Here is a 24,470-nt window from a genome sequence, read left to right on the forward strand (position 1 = left end):
CTTTAACATATCTTAAAAGCCTCTTTTTAGAAACCTCTAAGATAATTCATACTTTTAGGTCACTGATTAAAAAACAACAACAACAACAACAACCAAAAACCAAGCATTTAAATAGCTCTCCTTATGTGCCAGGCATTGTGCTAAGTACTTTACAAATATCATCTCCTTTGATTTTCTCAACAACCCTGGGAAGTAGTGTTGTTTTTAGTTCTATTTTACATTTCAGAAAACTGAGGCAAGTAGAGGTTAAATGAATCCAAGCATTCCTTATTTCATCAAGCCTACTTTTTTTCCATGCAACTTCAATCATACTTCCTTGTTTTGCCTCTGGGGCTAAAAAGAACAAATCCAATCCCTCTTTTACTTAATAGCTTTTCAAATACTTGAAGACCACTTTCTTGTCCTTCCAAGTCTTCTTTTCTCCAGGCTATTTCACCATTTCCCCAAGAATTAGTACTTTAGGGATAGCTAAATAGTGCAGCAAATAGAGTACTAGCCCTGAAATCAGGAGGTCCTGAGTTTAAATCCTAACCTTTAACGTTTCCTAGTTTTGTGATCCTGGGCAAGTCACTTAACCACAATTGCCTCAGCAAAAAATCTGGCAAAATCTGTGTAATCTTTCTCTAGAAGGTCTCCCTTAATTTTCCAGTTCAGTAGCTTGACAAATAAAAATGAAATTAATTAATCTGGCATGACTGGATTGTGTTGAAGGCTCATTGACTCTTTTTCTAGGTGTTACACACTAACCATCTCTTTCAAAGTATATTCTAGAATTCTGCTAAAAACTGAAGTCAAATTTACTGGCTCTAGTTTGTATATGCCATTCTTTTTCCTTTTGTGGGAACTTGCCTTTCTGTAGTCCCTATAAAAGCTTTTCTGTTCTCTGTGACCTTTAAGATCACAGATAATTACATAGTAATTGTTCTTTTGTTACCTAAAAATTGTTATTCATTTGGGCCAGCTGACTTGAACTCATCATGTACATCTAAGAATTGTAAGTTTTCGTATCTTGGATATCACCTATCTACTATCCATAATTGTTCCTTTTGACTGAGAAAACATCAACAATGTAAGAATTAAGTAACTCTTCCTTCTTTCTGTATATTATCATCTCATCCTCTCAAAACAATTGTTTAATACTTTGACAGTAAAGCAGCTAGCTGGTGCAGTGCAGAGAATGTTTGTCATGGAGTCAGGAAAACTTGAATTTGAATCTAGCTTCAGATTTATTTACCTTGTTTCTGAGCAATTCACTTTTCAGTTTCAGTATTCTCATCTGTTAAGTGGGCTAACAATAGCAATTATTTCACAGGGTTACTGGGAGAATTAAAGCCTTAGAACATTATATAAATGCTAGCTATTAAGTCTTAATATCTTATTTTCACCAGTATAGCAAAAAGCGACTTTTTTTCTTGTTGTCATTGTCTTAGCTTTCTTCACCCATCTCAGCTCATTCTATTTCAGTCTTTTTAGAGGACTGTGTTACTCTATTCAATCTATGTTATTGGGCCTTATTACTCTCTTCTGCAGATGTCTTAAAAAACACTTTTTTTTTTTTTTGTTGAGTTCCCTCTGCATTGCTATCAGCATTTTTATATGCTTCTTCTTTTCTTCCTCATTGGAACTATTTTCCTTTGTGTCCTCAGGATTTCTTCCTTTAGTGCTTCTCATCCCTGCTGTCCTGATTTCCCTAGGAGAATTTTATTTTTTAAAATAATATTAGCATTTTATTTTTCAAAAACACATGCAAAGATACTCCTTGTTTCACCAAACTTGTGATCTGACACATTATTATTATATGCTGACATATTATTTTGCTTATTTTAGCTTGTGTTTATCATATGTCAATTGATAGAATTATTCGATATTTGGTATAGCTGTTCTTGAATTATGGACATCTAACTTAGATGTCCATAATTCAAGAACAGCTACTTAATTGCTGAGAACAGTTACTTAATTGCTGTTTGACTCAGTGTTCTCATCTGTAAAATGGGGATAATAATGACACCTGCCTTTCAGGGTTGTTGAGAGAATCAAATGAGATAATAATTGTAAAGTGCTTAGCACTGTGCCTGGCACATAGCGAGCATTGTATAAATGTTAGCTATTTTTATCACTTAGAATCAACAAGTACCTCTTTAATAATTTTGTGAAACAAAATGATAATTTAAGAAGAAAATTTAGGTTGTTAAAAATACCCCCTCCCCCCAAAAAATCAAACACAAAAGTGTTCCACAGTTAAGTGATCTACTGTGCAATTAACAAATTACACTCAATTTATTGCAAAAGTACCTTAACAAGAATAGAAGTTTTATGCCAATCAAATCTCCTTGTAAACACTGAATTTCTTCTGAAAGATCCATTTTCTCTTGTCAATGTTGGTTCATTTTGACGTTATTTATATTCTTAAGTTGATTTGTATGAGCATAATGAGACATGAGATCAGCATTGCAAAAGCTATTTCAAACTCTCCCTGGTTCTTTGGTAAAAGTTAGTATTTCAATGGATTTATTTGATTTGTATGGGGAGTTAGGAAGTTGGTAAGGTTAGGTTCAAAGCTATCATCCATATGTTGTTCCAAATTTGAAACTGAATCTTTTATTCCTCTCTGAGATTTGGAAAGGAAGCTTGACTTTGCTTTTAGAACTGGCTTTTCACTTTCTTTGCCTTCCAATCAATAACATTGACCATGTAAGTACTAACCACATGCAGAGCCTTCTACCTAGAACTAAAGAGGAATGTTGAAAGAATTGGAAATATGACTTTTGTTTTTGGACCATTTTAAACTTAGAACTTACATATGTAGCCATAAAATGGCTGAAGGAAATATATGATGTGTTGTCTAGTGGACAGAGATAAGGGCTGGGATTCAAGATTACCTAAGCTTTCTAGTTCATGCTAGCTCATTAATATGTACATTTCCTCTTCCTTTCTGAATTCCAGTTTCCTTGTCACAATTTTTAAAAATTGTGATGATTTAATAATAGCCAATATTAATATAATTCTTACTCTGTGCCAGGAACTATTCTAAGTATTTTACAATTGTCTTATTTGATCTTCACAAAAACTCCGTGTGAGGCAAGTGCTATCTTCATTTTATAGATAAAGAAAACTGAGGCAAACAAAAGTTTTAAGTGACTTGTCTAAGGTCAAACACTTAGGAATGGTCTGAAACTATATTTGAACTCTGCTCTTCCTGAATCCATTCCCAGTGTTCTATCCACTGTGATACCTAGCTGCCCTACTTAATGATGTAACATACATTTAGGATTTTTTTTTTTGAGACAACTAAGGTTAAATGAATTGCCTACAAAACACAGCTAGTGAATGTTAAGTATCTCAGACTGGATTTAAACTCAGGTCCTTCTGATTCCAGGGCCAGTATTCTATCAACTATGCCATCTAGTTGCCCCATCATATACATTTAGAAAAGAGATTATTGTAAATTGGAAAGAACACTCTATTGGAGTCACAGGGTATAACCTTCAATCCACTGGGATGACTTCTGCTATCTTTGTAGCAATTCACTTAGACTCACTTAACATTCACGAATGGCCATTTCTTCATTTGTAACATGAAGGGGGGGTTAGATTAGATATCTTCTGAAGTCCACCTCTCAACCTACATAATCTCACATAATCCTTTTTCTTTTTAAACCCAAAAAAGAATTATGAGAATCAAATGATACAATACATGGGAAGGTGCTTAGAGAAGTTAAAAGCATTATAGAAATGTCAATTGTTACAGCATAAACAACACTATTATCTGTCATACTTGAGATGTTCTTGTTCTTAGATTTCTGATGGTGAGAATCACCATATATATGTACTATATGTGAATAATTTATTTAAAAATTGAGATAATTAAAATATTATGGTATAATGGCTCTGGTGTGATAATTGGACTTGAAATTGGGATCTGAGATCTAGTTGCAGCTCTGGCAGCAACTTGCTCTGTGAACCTGGACAAATCATTTAACTTCTGTTTTCTTCTGTATCCTTATCCTTAATGTATCAAGGGAACTGTAATCTCATTAATGTGGCTATTCGTTCACTCAGCACATATTGATACCCATATTTCTTATATGTAATTCTTGGTCTTAATTGTCTATAGAGTATCCATAGATTATCTATGTTCTCATAGAGACCAGTATATTCCGTTTTCTGATAATCTTATTGCATGACTAATCCACCTTGTTTTCTGATCGTACATATCTTGAATAAATCTCTTACCTCCCTTCTTTAATACATGCCATTACAGTAAATGTAATATAACAATCTTTTCTCACTTTTGGTCTTTGCATTTTGATTCTTTTGAAACTATAGTATTTCAAGATTCATATTCATAATAGAATACTTGTATTTAAAAAGATAAGTTTTGTGCCAAATAGTAGATTAGAATCATTAGTCATGTAGTTTTCCAAATGAAACTTATCCTTCTTTCTTCCTATTAATTTTTTGGCCCACCCAGCTCCCATTTGTAATATTTGTCCTATACATGTGCATGGATAGGTTAATTAAATGAATTGACTTTTAAACTGTATATCATTGTCAGAATAAAAGCATTTTTTTCATCCATTTAGATTTCTCTATGTGGTTGGCTAGGCTGATTTCTTCTGAGTAATCATAGATTTTACTGAAAAGTTCCTGCAGTGTTTTGGGGTTTCACACAGTCAACACAATATAAAATTCCTTATCTATAAAATGGAACTAGTATCCCAACATACCTATCTCCAAGGCTGTGAAAGTTAAATAAGACACCAGATGAGAACATATTGAAAAGTGAAAAATGTCATGCAAATGTAAAGTTTAAACCCTTTTTTGTTCTGCTAAACAAAATAATATTGGTTGTTTTTTGGGGGGAGGACAAGTTAACAGAAAATTCTAGTTAAACTAGAACTGGTTAAGCATTTTCTTTGTATTAGCAAATGTGTAAAAGTAGACTACAAACTAATTTAAGAATAGTGGAGATGCAGGTTTAAAGGGTGTTCAAAGGTTCAAAAGGTTCAAAGGTAATAATTGGGCCAGCTGGAATTCTATCTCTTCCTGAGTTTTCCCATCTGCATCTATAGGGCATCCTCATTCACCTTGATTCTCTTTCTTAGGTCCCACAACTTCTCTAAATGAACATACTCCTCTAGCTGGATTGTTCAATTAAATATTCCTTGAGTATACCTTCCAAACTTTTCCTTGCAAAGTTTTCCCAAACTAGAAAATTATCTTCTTTGCAGTCTGCCTGTTCAATTCCCACCTGTCTTCCAAGATCCACCTTAGATCTTTGCTCCTCCAGAAAGTCTTCAATGACTATTGCAGCCCACAGAGCTCTTTCTCTTTTCTTTTTGAACCCCCACAGCACTTATTGTTTGCATTATTCATTTGGCAATTAATCACATACTGTCTTGTCACAGATCTTCTATTATTGTCCTGAACTGTTTTTTAATTCTGGTATTTAAATTGTCTCATGTTTGTGCCTTTTTTTAATAGAGAGAAGGGGCACAGTGGAGTGAGAAGAGAGCTGGCTTGAAAGCCAGGAGATATTTCTTTTCCCTTTTGACACTTCCTAATTGTGTGACTAAGGTAAAGTCTTATGACCATCTTTAGGACTTGGTTCTCTCTTCTCTAAAATGGAGATTATAATATCTATAAAATTTCTGTCATGGGATTGTTGTGAGCAATAAATGAGATAATGAATTGGAATGATAATAGAAGGGAGAACATTTTTCTGGTGGTGACCATGAAAGACAGAGGTCTTTTTTTTCCAAAGTAGTTGATAGTTTGAGTTGTGGCTCAAGTTCTAGACAAACACAGAAATGAGCTTCATTCTCAGACAAAATCTACAGATCAAACTGCCAGCATGGGACTAGAAGACAAGAAGAAAACTTTACAGAATTTTCATCTTTGACAAAGAAAAAAGTTCCAATACAGAAATATCTTACAGTATTGTAGATACAAATGATGATGGGAAGTTTTTTTTAATTGACACTGAAACTATCATGGTAACAATTCATGATAGGAAGTGATGAGATGCTAAGAGTAGAATTTCTCAAATAAGAAGAAATGCTATTGCTGGTTTATTTGTTTCTAATTAATTTTCTTATTTAAAAACATGTAGATGTTTGTATGCATGACTACCTGTGTAATCATGTGTTGGATATGTCCTTTTAAATAATAAATCTCATATATGAAAAGAAATATTAATCTGGAAGACAAAATCATAGAAATCGATCTCTTTCCAGTTCTGCTGCTAAACTTTGGTATCAGTTTCTAAAAGCTTCATTGATGTCTCCAAGTTGAATGATGTGATGTAAGTTTATTTTCTGACTTTTTTTGTTTTGCTTTCTAATCTTTCACAATTCTGTTAGAGCAGCATTATGACCCATATAGATCTTCTATAGATTGTAATCACCCTGAGGGCTAAGACAGTATCATTTTTGCCTTTGTAACTCTAGTGGCTAATACAGTGCTTGCATTTTAATAAGTGATTGATTATGCACATGCTTTAGGAGCTATAAAGTATGTACACATCAGATCTTAGTTTTAACATTCTTTAATTAGATGGTGAAGAGTGTGGAAATCAAGTGATGTGAGATTCTTTGAAGGAAATTGGTGATATTTAGATTAGAAAAGAAAATATTTAGTCTAGGGGTCAGAGGCAGGTGAAATAATTGCTGTTTATGTGAAGGATTGTCAGATGGAAAGAATAGGCTTGACTCTTTGAGAATGGAACAGAATTAGCATCAATTGTGGGCAGTTACAGAGGAGCCCATTTTAGCTCACTGTAAGAAATTCCTAATAATTAAAACTGCCTATTATCAACTATCTTGTGACATTATAAGATCCCCAACACTGGAGAAGTTTAAGAATGTGGGTTACCACTGGTTAGACATGATAGAATTCTTATAAAGTGAAAGGTTAGAGATGAAATTGCCACTAATTTCCTTTTATATCCTAAGAGTTTATGATTCTAAAATTGATTGTATATTCCTTAAGCATAGGGATCATGTTGTACTTTGCTCTCTTTTATTCAGATGTTTTATTGTATGGGCCTAGACATCAATAACTCTTGATCTTCTCTCCCCAAGATTCACCTAGATTATATTAGGAATCCATAGGGGAATGCCTGAAGAAGTCCTCCTGCTGCCTCAACTTATACAGGCAGTGACATATTTACTATGATGGGACAGCCCAATATGTAGAAATTTCATGGGTATTTGGATTCATCCCCAACCAAAAAAGAGCTTCACTGGCAAGTTGCTACCTCAGTTAAAAAATGACAGATTGTGCTTTTGGTTAGAAACACATGATTTGAGTAAGAGTAGTACAGTTATGCCTTCCACATTACAGGGTTAGGGGTATAGAGCCCCTGTGATCTAGAAAAGCTGCTTATCATATTTTGGTCCTCTCTTTGTACCAGAGAAGAAGTCTTAATTATTGTGATATTAATAGATAAAATGTTGATATAATCTGAAATTATATATATATATATATATATATGCATATATATTATGCATTTCTAAATTTCTAAACTTTTTCTGTCATCTGCTGGCTTTTGTGCATGTTATGTTCAACTTTCACAAAATTCCCTCAAATTCCCATTTAATATCTTATGACAATCCTTAATACAGCAAAATCATGGTAGAAAAAGTCACAATGTGGAAAGGATAGCTGTATTTCTAGATCCATTTGTCACTTAAATAAAAGGGAGAAGTTAGAAGCATCTAAAGTGTTGTGGAAAGAGACCTGGGCGTTGAGTCTGGAGGAGCTGGAGTTAAATCCTGCTTAACATTCTTGCTTTTGTATGACCCTTATGCTTCTGAAGCAACTTTCTGTCATTTGTCCATAAGAAATCCTCCTGCTGCCTCAACTTACCTAAAAGAGTATCATGACACCAGGAAGGAGATGCCAAGGCTTACAAGTGAATTGGAAGAGGTCTATACAAAGTTACCAGGCTCAATCTCTCCTCTGAAGCCATCTGAGTCCAGTGGCCAGACATAGATGAGGATGATTGGAGATGGCCCTGAATGCTGTGGAAGATCCTGGCCTTTTTAAACTTAAAATCTATCCCAGATCTTAGTTTGATCGAGGCAAAGAGCAACTTTCAAAGACAGAGGTATATAACTTTTTTTGGGGGGGGGGGTCAGGGGAGGAAATCAGAACTTTCTTTAAAGAAGGAGACCAACCATGTCCTCATTCCTCTCTAGGCTTCACTCCTGATTCATCTCCACAAGATTTTCTCTATCATGCATTTTATTTCTACTCCCACATACTCACTTTACCTGCCTTTTATGTTATCTCTCCCCACTAGAATGTAAGTGTAAGAACACTTGCTTAAGGATTTATGTCTAAGTCACAGATTGCCTCTCTTTCCCCTACCCCAGGGGAGATTTCTCATAGCATAAATAAGTTATTACATCCTTTCCTAAAACTGTTTTGTTTTGTTTTGGTCAGAGAGACAATTGAGAAAGGATTAGACACCCAACATAGAAAGAAGAGGTACCTCTGAGAGAAAAGTACAGAAAAGAGAAACTAGGGATGCTGAAGACAAACTGCGCCAATTTAACAATCTCCCTGAAGGCAATTCTTGGTAAATTTCCTAAATAATATGCAAGAGCCAGACTGGCTGCTGTTTAATGTACTGTGTCTATTCAAACATTCAAGTGAGGTGTGAATGCAACTTGATTTCCTGATTATTGTTATTAAACATCACTTGAAACTTGTTGAATTCTCTCCTTGCCTTCAGGGCCCAACTCAGGTATCATCATTTTCTAGAAGTCTTTTTTTCTAGCTATCTCTTCTTCTTTTGCCTAGACCTTTCTTTCCCATTTATCTCACTTTCCTTTTATTATTGGACTCTTATCCTGCCTATTAGATTGTAAATTCTGGAAAACAAGGCCTATGACATATCTATTTTTGGGTCCCCTTAGTTCAGCACCTTCCCTTGCTTAATAAAAGCTTATTGAATGAATTGAACTAAGATGAATAGGCTCTCAAAACTCCAAGCTGAGGATCAGCAGGCAGCTCTTAGGACCATGATAATAGGAGACAGACTTGGAGAGGCAAAGCAGTGCATTCCAAGAAGCAACTGTAATATATTGGTTAGTGGTTCTGCTTTGTTTTTAAGTTTACTAAACACAGAAACATGATCCCAAAGTTAAAAGTATATATTATCATAATTAGTCTATCATTTACAAAATAAAAATAAAATTTCCCCTCCTTCACTCAATACAGTAATCTCTAGAGAGGAAGAAGACAAGGGATTTTTATTTATTAATCAATTGTGATTATTTGTAATTCATTTATAATGCAATTAACTAATTCAATTAATGCATTAAAATTTTTAGATGGGAAGAACTGAAGAACTCCATGTATGTATTCTGTGTGTGTGTGTGTGTGTGTGTGTGTGTGAGAGAGAGAGAGAGACAGACAGACAGACAGACAGACAGACTCACTCTTGGAGATGAGGAAGATTTCTATCTTGGGAGAAGAGGTTCCCCTTATATAGATACTAGCTTATCTCTTAACCAGGCATTTTCTCTCCTGGGCATTTAATTCTCCAGAGGCAATCTTCTTGCAGTTTCTTTTACCTTCCAGAGACCCCCAAAAGAGAGCAGATGTGTGAGGTGACCCAGCACTTCACAGTCCCAAGAGGATTCAGGGGGCTGTCAATCAATAATTGGACTTCTTTAATGGCTGTCAAAGCAGCAACCAGAGAAGAAGCAGATAGTATTTCTCTTTCATTATCACTTGATTGTCTTTTTAAAATTGAGGCTTTATAGAGTCATCAGGAACTTACCAATCTGACAAGAGAACAGGATCAGAAAATATTAGAGTTCTAATTTGCAGCATTTGGGTAAATAGCTGACAATTAAAGAACTCTTGAGAGTATATAACATAAGAAAGTCAGTGTGGTGTTATGGGAAGACCAATGAATGGCCTAGAAGGCATAAGCAGTTTTCACAGTTGTGTTGTGTTGGAAGAAACTAATTTTACAATTGAGGAAAATGATATCAAGGTCACATGCAGATTTAGGCCCAGATATATGGATATATAGAGTAAGAAAGCTTTGGCTGCTAAATTTCCCAATCAGGATCAAACTCTACTCATTTATCTTTTCTTCTTCCATGTGCTACATCAATACTCAGCACTTCTTTTGCTCCATTCCCTAGTTTTGTATCATATTTTATTGTTTTGAGAAATAGTCTGAACTTATTCAAGAGTCTTTCTTAGTTAAATTTTAGGTTTGGCAATTTGTGAAAAGGAAAGAGTTGGTCCTACTTTATCCTGCTACTTATGGGACATCATTATATTTTATAGGACATCATTATATTCTTGAAGACTCAACTTCTTCTCCATTAGGTTGCCTATCAATTGCAAACCTTAGGCATCCCTCTGATAATCTGTAGATGTCAGGATCCTTGGGGATTTTAGTTCATCCATATATTTCCATCCAATTTAGCCTAACCAAGGGCAGAAACACCTTACAATTCTCTAATTAGATCTTTGAAAGGATGAGACTCACCTTCTTTCTCTAAACTATCCTATATGTATTCTATAGATTCATGCATATAACACATTCACATATATATATGCATAAATATATACACATTTCTGTATATATATATATATATATAAATATAAGCATGTGCATATATCTTTTCTCCTTCAATATATCTTAAGCTTTTTTTTGGTTATTTATACTTATTTATATTTATAGTTTAGGTTATTTATAATAGATTTAGAGCTAGAAGAGACCTTGTAAGCCATGGAGTCTAATCCTTTCATTTACATGTGAAACATCTGAAGTCTGGAAGGATTAATTGATTTACTTGCCCAAGGTTACATAGATAAGTGACAAAAGTGGAATTTGAATTTGCCTCCTTTAATTCCAAATCTGGATAATTATTGTTGTTGTTGTAGTTTTTTTTTTTTTTTTTTATGTGTGTGTGTCATAACATGGCATCTGACATCCAAGTGTAGATTCATACTTTCCATTTCTTACTACTATGGAGTAAATAATTCCTTACAATGTATCTAAGATTGTATTTTTATGGAACCAGTCGATAAAATTAGCTCATTATACTCATATATGCTTATGGGGAAGAAGGGACCCTTTTAGAGTACGCTTGAGGGGATGAGAAAGTTCCAGGAAGTTAGACACTCCTTGAGAACTGCAATAGGCCGTTTATCGAGCCTTTGTTTCCTTGGTCCAAATCTTATTTAAATTTAACACTAAATTTTTCTGTGTGCATGATTTTAGAGGTCATAGGCACACTTTTGAGGGAAGTCTAATTGACTTTGATAGTTTTTTTTCCCTCTCTCCTCCTTCTCCTTCTATTTTTTTATCTCTAAATATCTATCACACAAAGTGCCTTTGTGTGGACATTAGAGTAGCAGCTAAAGTATGTGTATATGTATATATGTATATAGCTACCTGTCTATGTTATCTGTTTGTCTTTATTTCTATCAAGAAGGGGAGAGAGACACACACACACACACAGATACACACATACACACACACATACACACACACGCACAGAGACAGAGAGAGACAGAGACAAAGACAGGCAGAGAGACAGAGAGAGACAGAGAGAGAGAGAGAGAGAGAGAGAGACACACAGAGAGACAAAGAAACAGAGAGACAGACAGAGGCAGAGACAGAGATAGAGACAGAGTTCAAATTAGAGTTCTAAGTCAGATGTCTACACTCTTATAGTGCTAATTTTCTGAGATTTAAATACAATTGTTTTTCACTCTCTCTCTGTCTCTCAATTTCTCTCCTCTTTTCTCCAGAACTCCTATGTCTCCTCAGTTCTTTCTGTTGTTCTGCCTCCTTCCTGGCTGGGTCTAGAAGAAATACATAGAACTCTGGTATTGAAGCATTGCCGTATTCTGATCATTAAGAACACAAATCTGGTCCTCTTCTTAGAGCATGAGATCTCTTTTCTCTGTCTTCTTTCTACTTGGAAACAAATGTGATGTTTAAAAATGACATATTGCTTTTTTGAAGGAGGGAGGGAAAGATGTTTTACACGCTTTACAGGTTTTGCTAAAAAAAAAGATTTAAAAAAAGGCACCATTTTAAAAAAGCTCCAGGAAGTAGTTTACAAAATATGTAGCACAAATCCCAATGCTCAGAAGATGACTCTAAAATTTGCCATTAGACAAAAGTAAGCTAAGAGCCAAATTAGTGCTAAATATACTCATTCTTACAAAATCTGCTATTTTTGAGTTAAATGTTGCGGAAATTACAGAATTTGCATTTAATTATTTTAATAGATCTTGTTTACAGATGACTAGGCAAAAAATAAAAGTAAAAATAAAAAAAAATGAATCTGACTATTCTGGCTGTAACTACAACTAAAATAGAAAAAATATCTTTTCAATGGTGTTTAACAATATAGAGAGGAAATTAATTGAACTTAACCTCAAGATTCCTAAGCACTTGCATATTGTAACAGGTGAACATTTTTGTGATTTGGGGATTGAATTTTTTTATTTTTATTTAACTGTATGTGCAGGAGAACCAAGTTTATACCCAGTTGGCCAGAATTTGTTTATTTTTTTTTGAGGTGTGTAAATTTGTTCTGATTTTTTAAAAAATTGTTTATATGTTGTTGTTGTTTATTTACTTTTATATTTAAATGTAATGGTTTCTCAAATATTTCCAAAGTCACAGGTATAGCTTGAAGAAAGAAATCTAAGAATCACAAACATTTTTATCTCTTGAGGCACACACATTTCTGATTGGGTACTGTAGAAATGGGACCAGAGTAACAAAGGAAACAGAAATCTTAAATACAGAGCCTAAACCATGGGTAGAATTGTGAAAGAGGGAAAGCTGTTACGGAGGAAAAAACACTCAGGAGCCAAAAGACCCAAGTTAAAGACTCACATATGCCAATACTTAGCTGGGTGATCTTGGACAAATTCTGTCACTTATTTGGGCCAAAGTTTACTCATTTGTAAAATGAGGGAGTTGTACCAAATGATTTCAAAGGATCTTTTTAGCTTTAATGTTGTCTTCAACATCTGTTGAATACCCATATACTAGGTTATCCACTTGAGTATTAATTTGGGAGAATTTTGTTTTTAGGTATTCTAGTACTATGGAAAAGTGATTTGAATTTGGGATGAAATATTTGAATTCAAATTTATCATTTTACTGTTCATCATTTTTACTACCTTTGTGACTTTGGGTAAGTTAGTTGGTTTATCAAGCAGCATTTATTAAGTGCCTACTATGTCCCAGAAAACCTTAGGAAAAAGATGTAAAGAAAGAAAAAATATAGTCCCTTCTCTAAAGAAGCTCATAGACTAATGGAGGAGATAACATGCAAATAACTACGTATAAAGAAAACATAGGAAAAATTAGGTTTGTTTCAGAGGGAAGGCAGCAGAATTAAAGGGAAGCAGGAAAATCTTGTAGAAGATGGAATTTTGGCTGAAATTTAAAGAAAGGGAAGCTACAAGGTGAAGATGAGTTAGTTAATCTTTCTAATTGGGTTAGATAACCTTTCTGATGCAACCAAGAGTCACAATGGATAGAGTGCTAGATCTGGAGTCAAGAAGACTTTTCTTCCTGAGTTCAAATCTGGCTTTAGACATTTACTAGCTGTATGATCCTGGAAAAGTCACTAAACTCTGTTTGTCTCAGTTTTGTCATCTGTAAAATGAGCTAAAAAATGAAATGGCAAAGTATTCCAGTATCTTTGCCAAGATAATCCACATGGGATTGCAAAATGTTGCACATGGTTGAAAAGACTGAACAATAATAGTAGCAACAAAGATGACCTCTAATGCTTTGTAGCTCAAAATCTATGATTCTATGATCAATCTGATTTGAATCAATTTACTATTCTGTTGGGATTTATATTTAATCTCAATTCTTATCTTTCTTGGAGGCTTTGAATGTAGGAGCTTTGACTTTGTTATCTTCTAAGCATGTATTTTGATTTTTCTTGTCACCATAATAACTTAAAATAACCAGAAACTTTTTTTGTTGTCTGCTCATTTCCCTAAACTATTACTTGGTTTTGAATTTTTTGTTCAAGCAGGGCTCTGTTTCTAGGGTAGAGGGTGAACTGTCCCAAGCTTCAGAAGTTTTATGTAACTTTTCAGAGATCTTTCTAGGTACCTGACCACAAATACTCTTTTCTACCCTGGAACTGTTAGGAGTGCCCCAACCCCACTGTAGATGTAAGATCTAGTGTGCTAAAATGCTGGTTGGGCAGGGGCTGATGGCCTGCACTGGGACTGCATATCTGGACTCCCACCCTGGTACCACAGACCCTCTCTGCTGACCTTCCAAGTCCTACTTGGTGAGCCTGGAATGATAAGTTCAGAAGCCTTCACTACTGCTAATGATTCAGAGGTCCCATCTTGCTGATGCTGGGGTCTGGGATGGGATTGGAGCCAGGGAACAAGTTGAGTCTAGGTGTAAGTCTAGGGTCAGGGCTGCTTTGGTGCTGTTTGAGCTGGGATTATGTGCTGAGCTCCTATCCTGATTCCACAGACCTTTTCTGCTGACTTTCCAAGTCCTCTTTGGTATATCTGGGCTGAGAGGTCTGGAAGCCACCAGTACTGCCACTGATGCAGAGTTCCTGCTCTGCTGGGAACAGGGCTAGGGCTGCCTGCACTGAGACTGCATGCTGGACTCCTACCCTGGTGTCACAGACTTGGTCTGCTGATCTTCTAAGTTGCCTTCAACTGGAAAAGGTTCTACTACATCTTTTGGGGTGTTCTGATGCTCTAAAATTTGTTTAGAGTCATTATTTAGAGGATTTGGAGAGGTTTGGGGGAGAGTTTGGGCAAGTTTCTGCTTTTACTCCACCATCTTGGGTCTGTCTTTCCCCTCATTTATGTTGAATCTCTTCTAGAAAGTGTACCTAGAGAAAAGTATAATTCAATAGAACATTCTTTCTTCAAGTCTGTCCCACACTCTAGGAAGCAACAATTTTTCACTGAGCCCTGTCCTCATCTAAACAACACCAAATCATAAAACTTAGAAGCACTCAGGTATAAAATAGACTTGTCCTGAATAAATAAGCAAGATAGACTTGTCCATTAAGACTTAGTGGAAGTAGAGGACCTAAAGTAAATAAAAGACCTAGAGTTTCTTTTGAGAGCACCAAATTTTCTTTTATGCTGATGTCTACTGAATCAAATAACATAGTGATTGCTAAAGTAAGGGACAGGATTCTACTTCAAGAGTTGATTGATTAATCAGTAAGGAAGATGGTTCTCATCTGGATGAAGTTTTTATCATACAACAAATTTTACTCTTTTCTCCACAAACTCTCTGATTACATACCTTCTACTGTCCCCCTTTATGAACCAGGAACTGGTCCCTCAGCAGACCCTCAGTTTACCCAATTACATAGGGGTGCTGTGCCATTATTTTTGTGATAGTTCCTATCTTCTCCTTTATGGGATATTCTTCCCACTCCTATCATCCCTTTGGAGCAGTGACCAGTGAATAAGAACCACTCTTACTCCTTTTCCTTTTGGCTAGGTTAGAATGAAGTCAGTTAGGAGGAACACACATAGATGGGTTGTGATCAATATTGGATATCTTATTACATTATTGTTCCCCATAATCAAGGTGGGCCTTGTGCCCACCCATCTTCTACATTACCCACTGCCATCATTTTAGGAAGTCACCAAAGTGCAGAAGCTCAGTGATATCTATGATTCTTCACTCTACCTCAATGCACAATATCCAATTAAATTCCAAACCTTTTCATTTCCACTTCTATTTCTCTCTCCTATTTCCTGATTCTTTTCACTAATACAGTCACTATTCTGGTTAAGCCTTCCTCACTTCTCATTTGATCTATTGAAAACTATAGTCTTCTAATTGATCTCTGTCTCAAGTCACCTCTCTCCATTTCATTTCCACACAACTGTCAAGGTGATTGTCTTAGAGTAAAGATCTTGGACTTCTGGGGGGCAGAACCAAGATGGAAGAGATGACACACGTTTCTTTCTGACCTTTTTTACAACCCACACACTAATTATGAAATCCAGCCTTTGAATTAGATCTGGACTGGCAGAACCCACAAATATTGGGAGTGCAACAGATTATCAGAAGAAGATAATTTTGAGGATTGCCAGAAAAGGTCTGTTTCAATTGGAAATAGAGGAAGGCAGCCAAGCACAATGCTGAGCACAAATGCCAGTGCAGACAGCACAGAGCCCTTGGGTAGTGCAGTCTCCTAGTGGCAGAGAATCTACAGGGAGGAAATAGACCAAAAAAGGTCTGTTTCAATGGGAAATGGGAGGGAGGAAGCCTAACACAAACAGCTGAACACAAATGCCAGCATAGACAGAGCAGAGTCCCAGGGCAGTGTGGATTCCCCAGGTGTTGTGGACTCTGCGGGACAATGTGAACTCCATGTGGCAGAGAATCTATGGGGAGGAATCTACAGGACTCTATAGCAGTGTTGGCCACTCTTCCCTGGTAGCAAGCCAGGAAATCAGCAGAGAAGTTATAAAATATCCAACACAAACACAAAAGATCAATAGTGAACTCCAAAACACCAGAATCTCATGGGACCTGGCACACGCGCCCAGCACAGAAAGTAAATCAGCACTGACCCAGAACTGTCTGTGGCCATTTGAAAAACCTCCCCTGCCCTAAAAGCAGACCTTAGATTTTTTTTGGTTTTTAAAAAGGAGTATAAAAGTAAAGAAGACTCTGATGATAGACAACTTCTATGGTGAAAGAGAAGAACAGATTTCAAACCCTAAGGAGACTAAAAACAGATTGTCTCCAGATAAAGCCCCAAGAGGTTTTATAACTTGGGCCCCATCATAAAAGGATTTCCTAGAAGAAATTAAAAAGAATCTTAAAAGAGAACTAGAAAAAAAAGGAAGAAAAGAAATGAAAATTTTGCAAGAGGGTTGGAAAAGTTATTAAACTCACTAAAACTCATTAAAAAATAGATTTGATAAAGTGGAAAAAGAAAGCAGCTCCCAGAAAAACAGAATTTGTGAAACAGAAAAAGAAAATAACTCCTTTAAAAACAGAATTTGTGAAATGGAAAAAGAAAATAACTCCTGAAAAAACAGAATTTGTGAAATGGAAAAAATTCTATAGAAAAAAAGAGAACTCATTTAAAATTCAATTGGACAAATACAAAAAGAAGTAGAAAAATAAATGAAGAAAATAATTCACTAAAATTCAGAACTGAACAAATGAAAATGAATGACTCAATAAGACAACAAAAATCAGTCAAGCAAAACCAAAATAAAAAGAAAAAATAGAAAAAAAAGTTAAATACCTAATTGTGAAAATAACCAACTGGGGAAATAGATTTAGGAGAGACAATCTAAGGATTATTGGACTCCCTGAAATCCATGATGAAAAAAAGAGCCTAGACACTATCTTTCAGGAAATCATCAAAGAGAACTGCCCGGATATCATAGAATCAGAAGGTTAAATGACCATTGAAAGAATTCACTGAACACCTCCTGATAGAGACCCCAAAATTAAAACCTCAAGGAATATTGTGGCTAAATTTCAGAACTATTGGAACATGGAAAAAATATTACAAGCAACCAGAAAAAAACAATTCAAATACCGAGGAGCCACAATAAGGATTACTCAGAACCTAGCAGCTTCCACATTAAAGGATTGAAGGGCCTGGAATCTGATATTCCAAAAGGTGAAGGAACTTGGGATGCAGAAAAGAATAAATTAGCCTGCTAAAATGAGCATTTTCATTAAGGGAAGAAGATGGACATTCAATGAAACTAGTGAATTCCATTTAGTTTTGATAAAAAGGCCAGAGTGAAACAAAAAATTTGACCTCCAAATATAGAATTCAAAAGAAGCATATAAAGGTAAAAAGAAAAAAAAAAACTCGAGAACTGTATTGTTGTTATGGATATACATAGAGAGTGCATGTATAATCTGATTTTACTATTATCATCTAAAAAAGAAAGTAGAGGTGGAAAGGGGATTGTAACAGAAAAAAAGGGGAAAGTGGAGGTAAAATGAGGAGAATTATATCTCAGGAAGAGGCAAAGAAAACATTTATAATTGAGGGAAAGAAGGGAGAGTGACAAATCTTGAGCAAAATTTACTCTCATCAGATTTGGCCCAAAGAAAGAATATTAGATATGTTTGGTTTCACGAGAAACATCTCTCATTTTATAGAAAAGTGGAAGGGGAAAGGGGAAAAGAGAAGGGGTAGGCTAAATAGAAGGGAAAAGAGAAAAGTAGTAGGGGAAAGGTATAAGAAAGAGGGAGGATTTCTAAAGAGAGAGAACTGCTTGAGGCAAGTAGTGCTCATAAATAAAATACTGGGAAGAAGGGAAAGGAAAAAAGGAAAGAGAAAAATATAATTTGGGGTTAAGAAGATGGTAGGAAATACAGAAATAGTAGTTTTAACTGTAAATGTGAATGGGATGAACTCTCCCCTAAAATGTAAGTGGATAGTGGACTGGAATAAAAGTCAGAATCCTATAATATATTGTTTACAACAAAGACATTTAAAGCAGAGCAATACATACAGAGTAAAAATAAAAGGCTGGAGCAGAATCTATTATGCTTCAGGTGAAGTAAAAAAAGCAGGGGTAGCCATCCTGATCTCACATCAAACAAAAGCAAAAATTGATCTAATTAAAAGAGAAAAAGAAGAAATTATATCTTGCTAAAGAGTACCATAGATAACAAAGCGATATCAATATTAAACATATATGCATCAAATAGTGTAACATCTAAATTCCTAAAGGAGAAGTTAAGAGAGCTGCAAGAAGAAACAGACAGCAAAACTATAATAGTGGGAGATCTCAATCTTGCTCTCTCAGAACTAGATAAATCAAACCACAAAATAAATAAGAAAGAAGTTAAAGAGGTAAATAAAATACTAGAAAAACTAGATATGATAGACCTTTGGAGAAAATTTAAAATTTGAAAAAATTTAAAATTTAAAAATTGAGACAGAAAGGAGTACATTTTCTTCTCAGGAGTTTATGAACCTATACAAAAATTGACCATCTATTAGGACATAAAGACCTCAAAATCAAATGCAGAAAGGCAGAAATAGTAAATGCATTTTTTTTAGATCATGATGCAATAAAAATTACCTTCAATAAAAGGCCAGGGGAAAATAGATAAAAAAATCAGAAATTAAATAATCTCATCCTAAAGAGGCAAATAGAATACTAGAAAAACTAGATATTATAGACCTTTGGAGAAAATTGAATTGAGACAGAAAGGAGTACATTTTCTTCTCAGAAGTTTATGAACCTATACAAAAATTGACCATCTATTAGGACATAAAGACCTCAGAATGAAATGTAGAAAGGCAGAAATAGTAAATGCATTTTTTCAGATCATGATGCAATAAAAATTACTTTCAATAAAAGGCCAGGGGAAAATAGATTTAAAAAAATCAGAAACTAAATAATCTCATCCTAAAGAACGAACGGGTGAAACAACAAATAGACACAGTCAATAATTTCATACAAGAGAATGACAATAATGAGACAACATACCAAAATTTGTGGGATGCAGCCAAAGTGGTAATAAGGGGAAATTTTATATCTTTAGATGCTTACTTGCATAAAATACAGAAAGAGAAGATCAATGAATTGGGTGCAATTAAAAAAGCTAGAAAAAAACCAAATTAAAACTCCCAATCAAATACCAAACTTGAAATTATAAAAATAAAAGGAGAGATCAATAAAATTGAAACTTAAAAAACTAGTGAATTAATAAATAAAACTAAGAGTTGCTTTTATGAAAAAACCAATAAAATAGATAAACCTTTAGTTCATTTGATTAGAAAAAGGAAAGAGGAAAATCAAATTGTTAGTTTCAAAATGAAAAGGGAGAACTATCCACCAATGAAAAAGAAACTAGAACAATTTTCAGGAGTTACTTTCCCCAAGTTTATGCCAATAAATTTGACAACCTAAGTGAAATGGAAGAATACCTACAAAAATATAGATTGTCCAGATTAACAGAAGAGGAGCCAAATTACTTAAGTAGTCCCATTTTAGAAAAAGAAATAGAACAAGCTATTAATTAACTCCCTAAGAAAAAATCTCCAGGACCAGATGGATTTATGTGTGAATTCTTCCAAACATTTAAAGAACAATTACCTCTAATACTATATAAAATATTTGAAAAAATAGGGAATGAAAGACTCCTACAAAATTTCATTTATGACACAGGTTGGGTTCACAGAACAAAAGAGCCAATGACTATAACAACCTAGTATTTGACAAATCCAAAGGTACCACCTTTTGGGATAAGAATTCACTATTTGACAAAAACTGCTGGGAAAATTGGAAACTAGTATGGCAGAAAGTAGGTACTGATATCTAAACCAGGTAGGACGAAAAGAGAGAAAGAAAATTATAGACCAATCTCCCTAATAAATATTGATGCAAGAACCTAGGATAGTTTCTCTCAGATTTGTGAAGAGGAAGGAATTTGTGACCAAGGAGATTACAGAAAATCATCTCCAGGATAATGCACTACAACAAAGTAAGATTACCAGGAATACCAGGAATATACCAGGAATGCAGGGCTGGTTCAATATTGGGAAAACTATTAGTATAATTGACTATATCAATAACCAACTTAACAAAAACCATATGATAATCTCAATAGATGCTGAAAAACATTTGATAAAATCCAACACCTATTCCTAATAAAAACTCTAGAGAGTATAGGAATAAGTGAACTTTTTCTTAAAATAGTCAGTAGCATCTACTTATAAAACCAAGGGCAAGCATCATATGTAATGGGGATAAACTAGAAACATTCCCAATAAGATCAAGGGTGAAACAAGGTGCCCACTATTACTATTGCTATTCAATATTGTGTTAGAAATCCTAGCTTTGGAAATAAGAATAGAAAAAGAGATAAAAGGAATTAGAGTAGGTAATGAGGAAACCAAATTATCACTCTTTGCAGATGATATGATGATATACTTAGAGAACCCCAGAGAATCAACTAAAAAGCTATTAGAAATAATCCACAACTTTAGCAAAGTTGCAGGATACAAAATAAATCCACATAAATCATCAGCATTCTTATACATCACTAACAAAATCCAACAACAAAAGATATGAAGAGAAGTTCCCATTTAAAATAACTGCTGATAATACAAAATATTTGGAAATTTTTCTGCCAAGGGAAAGTCAGGAACTATATAAACAAAATTACAAAACACTTTCCACACAAAGTCACATTTAGGCAACTGGAAAAATATCGTGTTCATAGATAGGTAGAGCAAATATAATGAAGATGACAGTACTCCCTAAACTAATCTATTTATTTAGTGCTATACCAATTAAACTCCCAAGAAACTATTTTGCTGAACTAGAAAAAATAAAAACAAAATTCATCTGGAAGAACAAAAGGACAAGAATTTCAAAGGAATTAATGAAGAGAAAAGCAAATGAAGGTGTCCTAGCTGTATCAGATCTAAAATTATATTATAAAGCAGAGGTCATCAAAACCATTTGGTATTGGCTAAGAAATAGAGAAGTTGATCAGTGGAATAGGTTGGGTTCACAGAACAAAAGAGCCAATGACTATAACAACCTAGTATTTGACAAATCCAAAGGTACCACCTTTTGGGATAAGAATTCACTATTTGACAAAAACTGCTGAGAAAACTGGAAACTAGTATGGCAGAAAGTAGGTATAGACCCACATTTAACACCATATACTAAGATAAGGTTGAAATAGGTTCATGATCTAGACATAAAGAATGATTTTGTAAACAAATTAAAAGAACCTAGGATAGTTTACCTCTCAGATTTGTGGGGAGGAAGGAATTTGTGACCAAACAAGAACTATAGATCATTTTGATCATAAAATAGATAATTTTGAATATATTAAGTTAAAAAGTTTTTGTACAAACAAAACTAATGTAAACAAGATTAGAAGGGAAGCAATAAACTGGGGAAACATTTTTATATCCAAAGGATCTGATAAAGGCCTCATTTCTAAAATACATAGAGAATTGATTCAAATTTCTAATAGTTCAAGCCATTTTCCAAATTATTGATAAATAAAAATCAAAGAATATGAACAGACAATTTTCAGATGAAGAAATTGAAACTATTTGTAGCCACATGAAAAGGTGCTCCAAATCATTATTGATCAGAGAAATGCAGATTAAGACAGCTCTGAGATATCACTACACACCTGTCATATTGGCTAAGCTGACAGGAAAAGATAATAATGAAGGTTGGAAGGGATGTGGGAAAAATGGGACACTGATATATTGTTGGAGGAACTGTGAATGGATCCAACCATTCTGGAGAGCAGTTTGGAACTATGCTCAAAATGTTATCAAACTGTGCATACCTTTTGATCCAGCAGTGTTTCTACTGGGATTATATTCCAAAGGGCTCTTAAAGGAGGGAAAGGGACCCATATGTGCAAAAATGTTTGTGGCAGTCTTTTTTGTAGTGTCGGGAAACTAGAAATTGAGGGGATGCCCATCAGTTGGAGAATGGTCGAATAAATTATGGTATATGAATGTTATGGAATGTTATTGTCCTATAAGAAATGGATGATTTCAGAGAGGTTTGGAGAGACATGAACTGATGCTAAGTGAAATGAGCAGAACTAGGAGATCATTATACATGACATCAACAAGACTATTCAGGATGATCAATTCTGATGGATGTGGCTCTCTTCAACAAACCAGTTCCACTTGTTCAGTGACAAAGAAAGCCATCTACACCCAGAGAGAGAACCATGGGAACAGAGGGTGAAATAGGGCTCCTAGTATTTCTAGGAGGAATGTTAGAGAAATTAAGTAATTTCCTTAAAGCTACTCAGCTTTAAATGTTAGGTCTTTTTGTCTCTAAATCCAGGACTCGATCCATTCCAGTTTCTTACTCTTACCTGATTTCCTCCTTCAGTTTGATGAATCTTACCTATACACAGAGCTGATCATATAACTCTCTGCTGCTAACCTCTTCATGACTTCTTATTGCCCGGCACATAAATGTTAAGTTCCTCATCATGATCTTTAGGACTTTCTATAACTGGGCACTTTCCTACCTGTCCAGCCTTATCTCATATTAACCCCTTCATCAAACACTTTTTCCACCCAAATTGGACTATTTATTATCCCTGTGATATATGGCTAGTGCTTTCTGACTTACATTCTATTGCTCTCATCATTTTTTATATTCAAAATGCCCAGCATTCTCCTTTGTTTTTTGAAATAATATTCATTCTTTAAAATTTAGCTTAAATTCCAGTTCTGCCAAGAAGTTCTTTTTGTTTCCTCAGTTGAAAATTTACATTTTATTTTTAGGAAAATATAATATTTTTGTAATATTTTCCTTTTAATTTTATATTATCATTATATTTATTGAATATTTCATTTATATTTGTAGTATTTCTCTCTTCTATACTAGAAGCTCCATGAGAGCAGATGCTATGTCTTTTTTTTATAAACAAATCAAAAACTTTTATTTGTAAGAAATCCTAGAAAAAGAAAAATAACCAACTTTGAATCAAAGTGAAGGAAGTTCTATTTAAAATGAATTTCTCTTTTTATTCGCTGCCTCTGCCCCAAAGCCAAACAGGTAGCTTTAGAATCTTAATACTTTTAAGTGAAATGGGAGAATGGCCCACCTGCCCTTTTCACCAGAACTCCTGAGGGTAGTAGAGATGCCCAGGTCAGAAGGCTAAGTAGGACTCCCACCTGACCTTGTAGCTGTGAGGTATCTGCTAAGAACATTTGCAGCCAGGCCCCTCCACCCCACTTCTCTTGGAAGCAATTAAAATACTGCAACTTGCAATGTCTAAAAGGCTTTATCTGGGTGCTAAAGCATTAAGTAATATTAATGGCACTTAGGTCCAAAGATACCCTCCTGGTAGAAGGCAGCCCCATTCCATCCAAACTCCTCAATGCTATTGGAAGTGCCCCAGATGATATGCAAGTTGAGAACAAGGGGTGACTCACTCAATGTGAGTAACAAAAAAAAAACAAACCCCAAAACTCCACTTTGGTCTTTTTGAGGGTCACTGAATGGGGACCACTTTAGAGCAGGGCTCCTCACCAACATCACAAAACAAAGTCTTTTGGGCCACAACGGGGGTGATCTGGCCCCAGACTCAAGCCCAGGGGAAGAGGGAGAATCACTAGTGCCTGGTGTCCAGAGGCAGGATCTGTGGGGAAGTAGGGGAAAGCCTAATAAAGAAAATCCCACACACGGCCTCAAGGAAGGCAGAGAGGAGGCTGCTGATGAGAGAGCAGCCAGGGACCTGGCTGTGTCTGGAGCTTCTGGCAGCCAGAGAGGCTGGGGACAGCTGCACACTCAAGGAGGGATGGAGTCCTGGTCAGGATCCCAAGGCAGTGAGATAGCCATTGCTTCTCAAAAGGGTAAACAAATCAAAAATCCCAAAAAGACTTGATGGAGAAACAAACGGGTCCCTCCACGAGGCTCCTGAAGAAATCCCAATAAGGCCCAAAAGGGTTT

General features: G+C 35.1%; 1 protein-coding gene across 2 annotated transcripts in view; it reads left to right on the forward strand.

Moving 5' to 3' along the window:
• SHISA9 (shisa family member 9) overlaps positions 1 to 24,470 on the forward strand; it is a 438,119-nt gene that overhangs the window by 166,838 nt on the left and 246,811 nt on the right. The window lies entirely within an intron of this gene.

The sequence above is a fragment of the Sarcophilus harrisii genome, chromosome 1, assembly GCF_902635505.1.
Source record: "Sarcophilus harrisii chromosome 1, mSarHar1.11, whole genome shotgun sequence".
In the NCBI taxonomy this organism is placed as follows: domain Eukaryota; kingdom Metazoa; phylum Chordata; class Mammalia; order Dasyuromorphia; family Dasyuridae; genus Sarcophilus; species Sarcophilus harrisii.